Source organism: Capra hircus, chromosome 16 (assembly GCF_001704415.2).
Source record: "Capra hircus breed San Clemente chromosome 16, ASM170441v1, whole genome shotgun sequence".
NCBI lineage: Eukaryota > Metazoa > Chordata > Mammalia > Artiodactyla > Bovidae > Capra > Capra hircus.
The window spans coordinates 3,192,186-3,203,428 of record NC_030823.1 but is presented as its reverse complement, the minus strand read 5'-3'; positions in this window follow the sequence as shown (position 1 = coordinate 3,203,428).

The window sequence follows — 11,243 nt, the reverse complement described above, 5'->3', positions numbered from 1 at the left end:
TCTCCTTAGGGTCTTTGAACTTGACACATTGTAATCTTCTGTGTGTGTACTCTCACTGGGATAGTCTTGTAACAGTAGAAAGTCTACTTGATTTGGACATCAATGACTTGGAGAGCAGAGGCCTTTGCCCTCTCTGGACTACATTTTTTTCATATACATTTGCAAGGAGTTTTGATTAGATCATCCATGACTCTGCTCTAAATCCAGGGTCTATGTATGACTCAGAGGCAGGAGATAGATGGGCCCCAGGCTGAACAGTTTCTCCCCTGTGGACAGAAATTCCATAAAGGCAGAAACTCCATAAAAGCAGGATGATGAAGGAGGCTGGACCCTGCCTAGATAAAAGATATAGATCACGTATTACTCATTCTCAAAGTTAAAGAGAATTCCCTGACTACACACACGCAGAGAGGCTACTTGGAGGTCAAAAAGGGAGGGAGTGTCACCTCATAGTAAGTGATGTTGTAAGTGATGTCAGGCCTCTTTGCTAGAATCCATCTTGGCTATGAGATGTGTGAGCACACATGGGAGGACCTTCAGATAAACCAAATATGGACTCAGAACCAGCAAAGCAAGATGACTGGTCAAAAGAAACCCGGAAGAAATGTGATCCAGTTGCCACGATGGTGCAACTCTCCCTCTGAGCCTACTCTTGAGTCTATCCACACATACTATACCATTGTTTCTTCAAATAAACAATTTATTTGTTTCACTACTTGCTGTCTCTACATGGAAATTCGTTTCCACACAGCTGATGGGCCAGGGCCTTCCCGCTGGCCTCTGACTCTGGTGGACTAGTGACTGAGATTCAGCACTCTTCCAGCTGTTGCCCAGCCTCAATCTCTGGCCAGAAATTGAAGCCCTGCTTCAAGCAGCTTCAGGCCGAGGCCACCCAGCATCAACTCTACTGTATCCCCGGTCACCAGAAATCTGCCTGCTCCTAGGAGGTGTTCAAGCAGTGTTTGTGGCATACGGAAGTGAGTGAATGCATTTAAGCATTCTGTTCTTTATACATACGTAGAAGTTTGCCCACACCTCATTGCCTAACTACATGCAAACACTTGCTGAAGATGAAATAATGATTTTCTCACAAAAGCCCTTAGCCTGTTCCTTCCCAGAGGTCCTGGTCAGTGGATTTCTGCTGGAGCTCCTTGGGAGGTCCATATCTAAGCCCCTATCTGCTGAGCTCCAAGTGATATGGTCCTCCTCACTCTGCTTTGAGCTGACACCTTTAAAGGAAGGACTCAAGAGGAGATCAGACAGTGATAAATGAAGCTATAACATCTGTAACATCAACAGGAAGCTATTTCTGATAGCTTATCACCTGGTGGAGAAGAAGTGGCTGATGGAGGTCGATAACTCACTTTCACCTCCCACCCCTTATACATTTTGTAAGACCACATCCCTCCCAGGCCCTCTCGCCCTTGCACGACGCCTCCAATATTCGTGGGCTGCAGCGACTCACAGAGAACATAGCTACTTTCTGCAGGAAGGTCAATTATCTCTCCCCATTTTTAAGGGAGAAAAAATGGTGGGTCAAGATTAAGGAATTTTTCTAAAATCTTTCTTTATTCTCATTTCATTTTTATTTTTTGATTAAGGAGTGTTTTAAAAGAGGAAAAATGTTTGTTTCAATCATCCTCATACCATTTTGCATGATGCTTTTCCGGCATACTTGTGGGTTTTTTGAAACAGTTTCCCAAATTGTTTCCCACATTATGACAAATGAGCTTTTAGAACCCGCAATTCCGGTTATGCCCCTCTCTGCTAGCAACTCCTCAGGGGCTTCCCACTGAACTTAGACCTTAGCTGCACCTCGGGTATTTGTCTTTGTTTCTTCACACTCTTCCAGGCTCCCTCCCACCTCAGGGTGTCTGGACACGTGGATTCTTCTATGCCCAAAAGCTTTTCATGGCATTTTTAACGGTTGCCTAAATCCTGCCCTGCTGTGTGCGTGCATGCCAAGTTGCTTCACTCGTGGCCGACTCTTTGCAGCCCTATGGACTGTAGCCCTCCAGACTCCTCTGTCCATGGGATTCTCCAGGCAAGAATACTGGAAAGGTTGCCATGCCCTCCTCCAAGAGATCTTCCTGACCCAGAGATTGAACCCACTTCTCTTATGTCTCCTGCATTGGCAAGTGGGTTCTTTACCACTAGTACCACCTGGGAAGCCCCCCTCCCTGCTCACCCCCCACTCCCCTCCCCAACCCCCTGCCTTGCTTATGCAATCCTAAATTCCAAAGCATTCTCTGGACTATCAATCAGTTGTTTCCAGTATTTTCACTACTGAAGCAACACAGTGATGAGTAACCTTGTACATAGTGACTTTACTGCTATTGTGGGTAATTTTAGATTACTTCTTTTGAGTAAAGCTGCAGGAGTAGATGCCCAAGTCAAAGGGAAGTGACTTTCTGGCCTTTGCGTCACAAGGACCTTTTGCTTTCAGCGTGTCTATTTCACTACAACCTGGATAGCAATGAATTCTTATTTTTCAGTAATTAGATAGTGTTACTTCCATGCATGCTTTAGTTTATTTTTTAAAAATCTGTTTATCAATTAAAAAAAAAATGTTCTACTATTCATTGAGCACCAGTATAGGAAGTTGCTTCACATACTCTAGCTCCCTTAATCCTCACAGCAACCATACAAGGAGGATACTATGGATACTGTTTCAAAGTAAAGAAGCTGAATGTTGGGAATGTCAGTTGCTGTTCAGTCACTAAGTCAAGTCCAACTCTCTTTGTGACCCCATGGACTGTAGCACGCCAGACTTTCTTATCCTTCACTATCTCTTGGAGCTTGCTCAGATTCATGTCCATTGAGTCAGCAATGCCATCCAACCATCTCATCCTCTGTCATCCCCTTCTCCTCCTGCCCTCAATCTTTCCCAGCATCAGAGTCTTTTTCAATGGGTCGGCTCTTCTCAGTTGGTGACCAAAGTATTATAAATGGGAAGGTTAACTATCCCAAAGTCAGAGAGTTGTAATAAGTAGCAGAATCAGGATTCAAATTCAGATCTTGGAATATTATCTCAAAATCTATTTGCTTTATGTATTCTTTCTCTACCGTCTGCATCTTCCAACTAATAAACATTCTCAGCAGCGAGTTTTGCAGACACTGAACTCCCCAGAGTGTCAGGGGCAGTGCAGCACCCCAAGCTCACGTGACAGCATGCGTGGAGCTCCCAAGTCCAGCCACTCAGTTCCGACTCTTTGTGACCCCACGGACTGCAGCACGCCAGGCTTCCCTGTCCAGCACCAACTCCCGGGATTTGCTCGATCTCATGTCCATCGAGTCAGTGATCCCGGCCAGTACCCATCCAGAATCAACAGTCTGCCAGCAGAAGACTCCAGCCTCCTGGGCACCTCCACCTCCACCACTTCTCCCCTTCCTTTTAGATGAAAATTTTTATTGATTAAAAGTCTTCCTCCATAAACTGAAGTTAAAACTCATTGACAGATGCCACCCAATGCCCACCTCACAGAATTGTTCAAGATTCAGTGAGCCCACATGGGCTCTGTTTACCCATATGAAACACTCTGCAAATACCAGGCTTTATTATCTTTTTAAAATAACATGGGAAGAAGTGAAGAGTGACTGATAGTGAGAAAATGTTTCTTCTGGGGTGACGAAAATGTCCTAAAATTGTGGTGATGATTGCATACTTCTGCAAATATACTAAAAACCGTAGAATCATGAATTGTATGGCATGTGAACTCTAGCTCGATAAAGCTGATATTTTATCAAATAACAAGGGCTTTGCTACCGTGGTCAGTGTGTTATTTGCTCTGAACGGTCCTGCCACTCATTTGTGCTATGCATATTTCTTGGTAGTTGAAGACGCACCTGGCTCTACATTTAGGATCCAGAGGGAAAGAAGACAGACACAATCCCTACCCTCAAGCAGTTGGGATCATAGACTTCAGATGAGAAATTACACTCAGATGTGGTGAAGGCTATCTCCTGGAAAGTTAAAGGGAGCCAGGGAACAGCAAAGGGCTCATCACAGTCTTCAGTCACAGAAGGTCTCCCTCTGACCTAGGGGGTGGGGGAAGGGTTACAGGCAGAAGGAAGGGTGTGAGTAAAGTCTCAGTGGGGAGAGAGAGAACCAGAGCACCTGGAAAACCCAGAGCCAGCCGGAATAAGGCAGGGGGGAGCGGTGAGGAGCGAAGGGGCCAAGGTGGCGGGTACGGGTGGGGTCACAGAGAGCCTGGCTAAGGAGTTAGGATTTATCCAATGGGCAACTGGAAACCGCTGAAGGGAAGCTGATAAGCTGAAGAAAGGGAAACTGATAAATGCCACTGGCAGTTTGTTTTTGAAGAACCTCTGGTTGCAAAGTTAGGTTAGAGAGAGAGAGAGGCAATCAAACAGATTTTTAAACTATGTAGGATGTAGAAGTGATAGGATTTGGTGGTTGAATTACTTGGAACGAAGGGGGGAGAAAGACAATTGCAAGGTGACTCAGATTTTGCCCTTTGGGCCCGTGGGGGACTGGCAGGGAGGGAGAGAGCGATGGGGGAGCAGCAGGCTCCTTTCCGTGCCGGTCATGGTGAGGGTGCACACACAGGGGCCAGGACACACAGTGGGTGAGGACAGGGGCCCTGAAGCAAGGCTGACTCTGCCTTCTGAGCGTCATTACCCAGCTTCTCTGTGACCCATTTCTTGAAGATGTGAGTAATAGTAGCTTTCTCAAGTGCTGCTGTGAAGCTTATATGAGTTATTGTATGTGAGGTACTTAAAATGTCTCTGTTAAGACCACATTAGTGTTCACACACAGGTAAGACTACGAAAGTATTTTTCATTTTTATTGCTGTCATACTTCCAAGAGGTGAAGTCCAGTAAGCAGTTAGATGAGTGTCTACCGATGTCTACTGCCTGGGTCCAGCCTCGGTGGATCCAGGGAATTCAAAGGTGGGGACAGCGTCGGCGTCCTTGGAAATAACTTATTTAATTATAGATAGAGAGGAATTAGAAAATTAGTAGAGAAAAAGAGGCTGAATAACTTGGTTCACATGGAGTACCAATCACCACCTACGTAGGCCACAGGCGTCTTCCCATTCTCCCGAAGGAGAGGAGGCACTGAGGCCCACCCCCAACCCCCAGCCCGGGTCTGATCTTAGAAGCCCAGGCAAAATTATTGGTGGGTACCCATGCACCAGATGGGAATTCAGCCAGAAAATGGTAGGAGAGAAAAAGGGGCTGAATAATTTGGTTTATGTGGGATACCAATAAAATTCCAAGACAAGGAATTTGCACCATCTACGTTGGGCCACCAGTGCCACTTGAATATCGGAAGGTGCCCCTCCTTGGGCTCCTTCTCGCGTGGGCTTAAAAACCGGAAAATAAGTAGACTTGGAGGGCACCCACGCTCCAGATGGGAATTCAGCCAGAAAACTGGGGAGCAGAAAAGAACGACATGAGGGAATCAGTCTTTCCGGAAACTGATCCGATTTCTTTATTTTTGAGTCTGCCTATATACCTTTTGTTACACATAGGGATGAATACAAAGTCATGCGGGGGTCAGCAGTCCTGACCTTTATCAAAATCAGGTGCTTCACATAAAAAGGTCTTAGGGATTTTACATCGTCTTCTGGCCATAAGATCTGCTGACATTTTATGATCCTTTCTTTCTGATAACCAAAAAACTTATTTCTTCCAAGGGTGTTTTTTCTTAAACCAGGCACCACCCTCCAAATAAAGTTACATTCCTATAGGGTGAGGGTATAGTGAGTTACAACCAAGAAAGGAATTTATTTAACCCAAGGTTAACATGATTAATCTTAAAGGTTAATACTTATTTCTCCTATATGCTAGTTATATTCATTACAAGGACAGGGAACATGGAGATTTAGCAGCAAACATCAACCCAACAAATGAAAATCCTTTCACCAATGTTCCTCTTAAGATCTATTTAGTCTTAAGATAGTGATAAAGTTACATTTTTACATAGCAAGGACACAGTGATTTATCACAAAGTACAGTGATCTATTACAAAAGAGAAAATTCATTAACTCAAAAAGTCTAGTATTGCTAACCTTAAATCTACTATAGTTCCTTTTCTATATTCCAAATACATTGATTAATATATTCCCAGGTGCCTAAGGAAATGGAGGCCTGGCGGCAATCATTGACTCAACAATGAGAAAAGCCTTATGCTAATTAAGACTCTCAAAATACTCCAAACAAAATACTCCAAAACTCTCTGCGCTGTTTACGGTTGAGAGGTAGTAAACAATCATGTGCCTAGTGGCAGGAGTATGGATAATCCTGTCACACAAGCTAGTCTGTCAGCAGAGAGGTTTGACCTGAGACACCCTTGTCACACCCAGGGCAGGGAATTAGCAGCAATTATTGGCATAACAAATGAAAAACCCTTCACCAATATAATTCCTAACCAACCCACTATACTGACAATTTCCAACTTCCCAAAAGAATTTGCCTTTAGTAAGTCTAAAACATCTCAGATTGGGAGGCTGTAAACAATCACATGTGGCCTGACGAACCTATACAGGTGGGCTAGATAACCTTCAGAGGAGTCCGTAAGCTGAAACACTCTTATTATGCCCAGGAATTTTTATTGACTTGGAGCTGCAAGTTAACTCCTTCTCTGAGAGAAATGGTGATGGGGGAGAGCCCCCCGTAAAGTCAGAGGTGTAGGTGAGAGCATAAAACAGACTCTGGTTTTGGGGCAGATGCTCAGGAACAGGGGGTTTCCTGAGGCTTGATCATATGCCAAGCCTCCTTCCTCATGACCTTTGCCATGGGCGGAGTTCCTCACGCTGGCCCCCAGCAGTCTACAGTTGGAGATGTAGATTTCAGTGGCATTGGCAAGCAGATCGCATTAACACCTTTGGGAGCAGAGATGTGTCCTAGCAAAGGGTCAGGAGAGGTCCCCGAGATGTTCTATTAGAGGGACAGGTGGAGCTTGCTAAGGACTCTCCTAAGGCCTGGCAAAGACATGAGAGGAAAGGGGTGGGAGTGCCTGATGCCAAGCCTCAAGAACATCCTTCTAACTCTGTGGGGCCTCTGGCAATCCCCCCACTTTCCTTACACAGTCAAGATTGCTCCAGCTAGGTATTTCCAGGAAATACTGGTGGATTCAGGAAATCTAGTTTTTAACATCTATGCCTAGAAACAGGGGCTTCCCCGATGTCTCAGTGGGTAAAGAATCCTGCAATGCAGGGGACGCAGGAGACCTGGGTTTGATCCCTGGGTCGGGAAGATCCCCTGGAGGAGGAGATGGCAGCCCACTCCAGTATTCTTGCCTGGAGAATCCCATGGACAGAGGAGCCTGGAGGGCTGCTGTCCAAAGGGTTGCAAAGAGTCCAGCGTGACCGTGCACGAGCATGGGCCTGACGCCTCTTAGATCACTGGCTCTTAAGGAAGTGAAAAATTAGGCCTTTATTTATATGTTGAGTTCCTGTTTATGAGGAGATGTTGCCAAAGAATTGATGCTTTTGAACTGTGGTGTTGGAGAAGACTCTTGAGAGTCCCTTGGACTGCAAGGAGATCCAACCAGTCCATTCTGAAGGAGATCAGCCCTGGGATTTCTTTGGAAGGAATGATGCTGAAGCTGAAACTCCAGTACTTTGGCCACCTCATGCGAAGAGTTGACTCATTGGAAAAGACTCTGATGCTGGGAGGGATTGGGGGCAGGAGGAGAAGGGGACGACAGAGGATGAGATGGCTGGATGGCGTCACTGACTCGATGGACTTGAGTCTGAGTGAACTCTGGGAGTTGGTAATGGACAGGGAGGCCTGGCGTGCTGCGATTCATGGGGTTGCAAAGAGTCGGACACGACTGAGCGACTGAACTGAACTGAACTACAATATTGTGATTAGCCTCCAATTAAAATAAATAAATTAAAAAAATAAAATCACAAAGGCTAATTCAACAGCAGAGAGTTCTAGCTGCTAGCAGGCCAGACTTGAGGTATTCCCCAAACTCTTCGATGCTAAAACTCAATGCTCTTGGTACTAAAACAGAAACAATCCAAGGCAAATCAAGATGGTTGCTCAGTTATCCTTTTAGTTGCTGAGACTTTTAAATCATTCTCGGGGGGGGCTTGTTTTAATTTGTTGAAATCACAGTGGGTCCCAAGGTTGGGACATGGAGAGGCTGGTCAACATCTTCATCTTAGCTATGTATTGGAAGGCAATGGCACCCCACTCCAGTACTCCTGCCTGGAAAATCCCATGGATGGAGCCTGGTGGGCCACAGTCCATGGGGTCACTAAGAGTCGGACACGACTGAGCGACTTCACTTTCACTTTTCACTTTCATGCCTTAGAGAAGGAAATGGCAACCCACTCCAGTATTCTTGCCTGGAGAATCCCAGGGATGGGGGAGCCTGGTGGGCTGCCGTCTATGGGGTCGCACAGAGTCGGACACAACTGAAGCCACTTAGCAGCAGCAGCAGCAGCAGGAACCACACAACAGACTCCAGAAAAACCTAGAGCAGGGTTTTTCAACAGCAACGTGACTGACATTTTAGGCAGGACAATTTCCAGTGCATTTTGACAACATCCCTAGCCTCCATATATGTCAGTGGCGTGCACACACACACACACACACACACACACACACACCCCACTCCTCTGTGACGATAGAAAACGTCTCCAGCTATTTTCAGATGTCTGGGAGGGGGCGCAGAATTGTCCCAGCTGAGACCTCCTGCTCAGAGCGATGTCTCTGGCTGCCTCACTAGAAATGGGGGTGTGAGTGGTCAGTCACCTCAGTCGTATCCAGCTCTTTGTGACGCTATGGCCTGCAGTTCCCCAGGCTCCTCCGTCCATGAGCTTCTCCAGGAAAGAATACTGTAGTGGGTTGCCATTCCCTTTTCCAGGGGATCTTCCCGACCCAGGGGTGGAACCCGCGTCTCTTATGTCTCCTGCTTTGGCAGGCAGATTCTTTACCGCTAGAGCTGCCGGGGAAGCCAAAAATGGGAGCTGTTGGGTACAGATCAAGGCTGGAGAGGCGGAGTGTCCTGGCTTCACAGCCATTCTATTTGCCACCTAAAAGACTAATAACGACCGCTGTTCACTCTTGGGTAGAATCAGAAGCAGAGTTAGGCTGAGATCCCCCTTTTGAGGCAGGAGGTAGGTGCCCCCTCCCCCAGGGTAAAGCAATTGGAGACTCATCCCCTGCAAACTGAAACTCCAAAATATCAATAGCAGGACAATTGAGAGAGGAAGTCAGGCCCTGCCCAGATAGAAGAGACCATGTATTTCTCATTCTCGGTCAGGACACCTCCCTGAATACACACACGCAGAAAGGGCTCCCTGGAGGTCAAAAGGAGAGTGATCCTAAGTGATGCTCCGCCCATAGGCTCTTTGGTGGAATCAATCTCGGACAAGAGACGCATGTGCACACACGGGAGGACACTGAGATACACCAAATACGGACTCTGAACCAGGCAAATCAGAATGACTGGCCAAAGGAAACCCAGAAGAAATGTCCCATACAAATGATTTAAACCACCACGACAGTGTGCCTCTCTTTCGTGTGTCTATCTGTAAGTACTGTACTTTTTCCTCCTAATAAATACTTGGTAACATTACTTTCCATCTTTGTGGAAATTCTGCCTCAAAGCTGAAGGGTCAGGGCCTTGTCACTGACCACTGGTCTAGTGGCCGGAATTTGGTGCTCTCACTGCTGTGACCTGACCCCAATCTCTGGCCAGAAACAGAGGCTTCACTGCAAGCCGTTCCAGGCCCGCACCACCCAAGGTCGCTGTGATAGTGCCGCCTGGGCAGGTGTCCCCTTAAAGAAGCGCTTCCCACAGGATGTTACAAGGATTACTTCCTGTCCTATGGGATGCTCCCTAGGAAAACAAAAGAGAGCTTTATTCATGAAGTACATTACACATTGAAGGCTCTGAGAAGTCTCACCATAAAGGAAGCTGTTTAAATTTTACAACCCAGATTCATGCTGAGGTCAGACTACCCATTAAATACCGTTGTTAACCTCCCAACTGTAGGTTCTTCGGAAACTCTGGTGCCCTCCCTGAGATTTCTGAGAATTTTCAGAGAATTTACGTTCTTGTGTTCACTTCCGGCTCTGAGCTCAGCCTCCCTCTGAATGGTCCAACTCATTCATATTGCACCTCTTACCACTTCCCTTTATTTCTGCTCTATGCTGGCCTAGATGTGGACTTTGGTTCCCTTTCCATGATGCCCCCTTCCCCTAAATACCCGCACCAGGAATTGTTGTGTTCAGTGGGCTTTACCAAGGTTTATGGAGGTGGAAATCTTTATGTGATTTTAGCTCCCTCTGGCCTCCAGACTGCCCTCATCAAGGCACTGTATGTGCAGCATCCTCCACTCCCACCCCAATTCCATTTTCACTTTATTATACTAAACAACTTTGCTTTCCCTTCCTTAGTCGTCTTGGACTTGCTTTTGCACTTTCAAAATCTTGTGAGCAGGTGACCACATAATCTATCATCCAAACTATGACAATTTAGGAATGAAAGGGGACCTGATAATAATGTTGCTGGGACCACAGTTGTACACCAGGAAAATCCCCAACAAATGAGGGTACCTGGTCATCATACAGCTATGCTAAAGACAAAGGGTTGCCTGCTCCTGAACTTTCCCATTATCAATAGAAAAGAGGGCAGAAACTCGGAAATCTTTGTATTTCCTCCCTACTTTCATCTCCCCTCTCCAGTCCCTGTAGATGGAGTGGAGCCGTAGAATAGGTGTTTTCTTAATGATGTGAACCCTGCCACCCTCAAAAATGAAAGTGGCTTCCATAAGCTTGGTTTTCAAATGAAATTTTCTTTTCTCCATTGCATTTGTGTGCCAAGTTGCTTCAGTCATGTCCAACTCTTTGAGACCCCATGGACTGTAGCCCATCAGGCTCCTCTGTCCGTAGGATTTTCCAGGCAAAAATATTGGGGTGGGGTGCCATTCCCTTCTCCAGGGGATCATCCTGACCCAGGGATTAAACCCACATCTCTTGTCTCCTGCATTGACAGGCAGGTTCTTTACCACTAACGGACTTTTTAACTTATTCGTCAGTCCCCAAACTTATTTGTTCATAGATCTCATCCACTCTCTTCATCTCAACACCCTTTAAAACCTCCCATAACTGAAAGAACGCACTTTGGGAAACTTTCAACTCAGAGGTAGTGCGGACCACCCACACTGCCACCAAAATAACTTTGGGGGATGACAGGATTAGGGTGGGGTAGAGACCAGGAGTACTCTGTGAATGAGGGGAATATCTGGAGATTAACA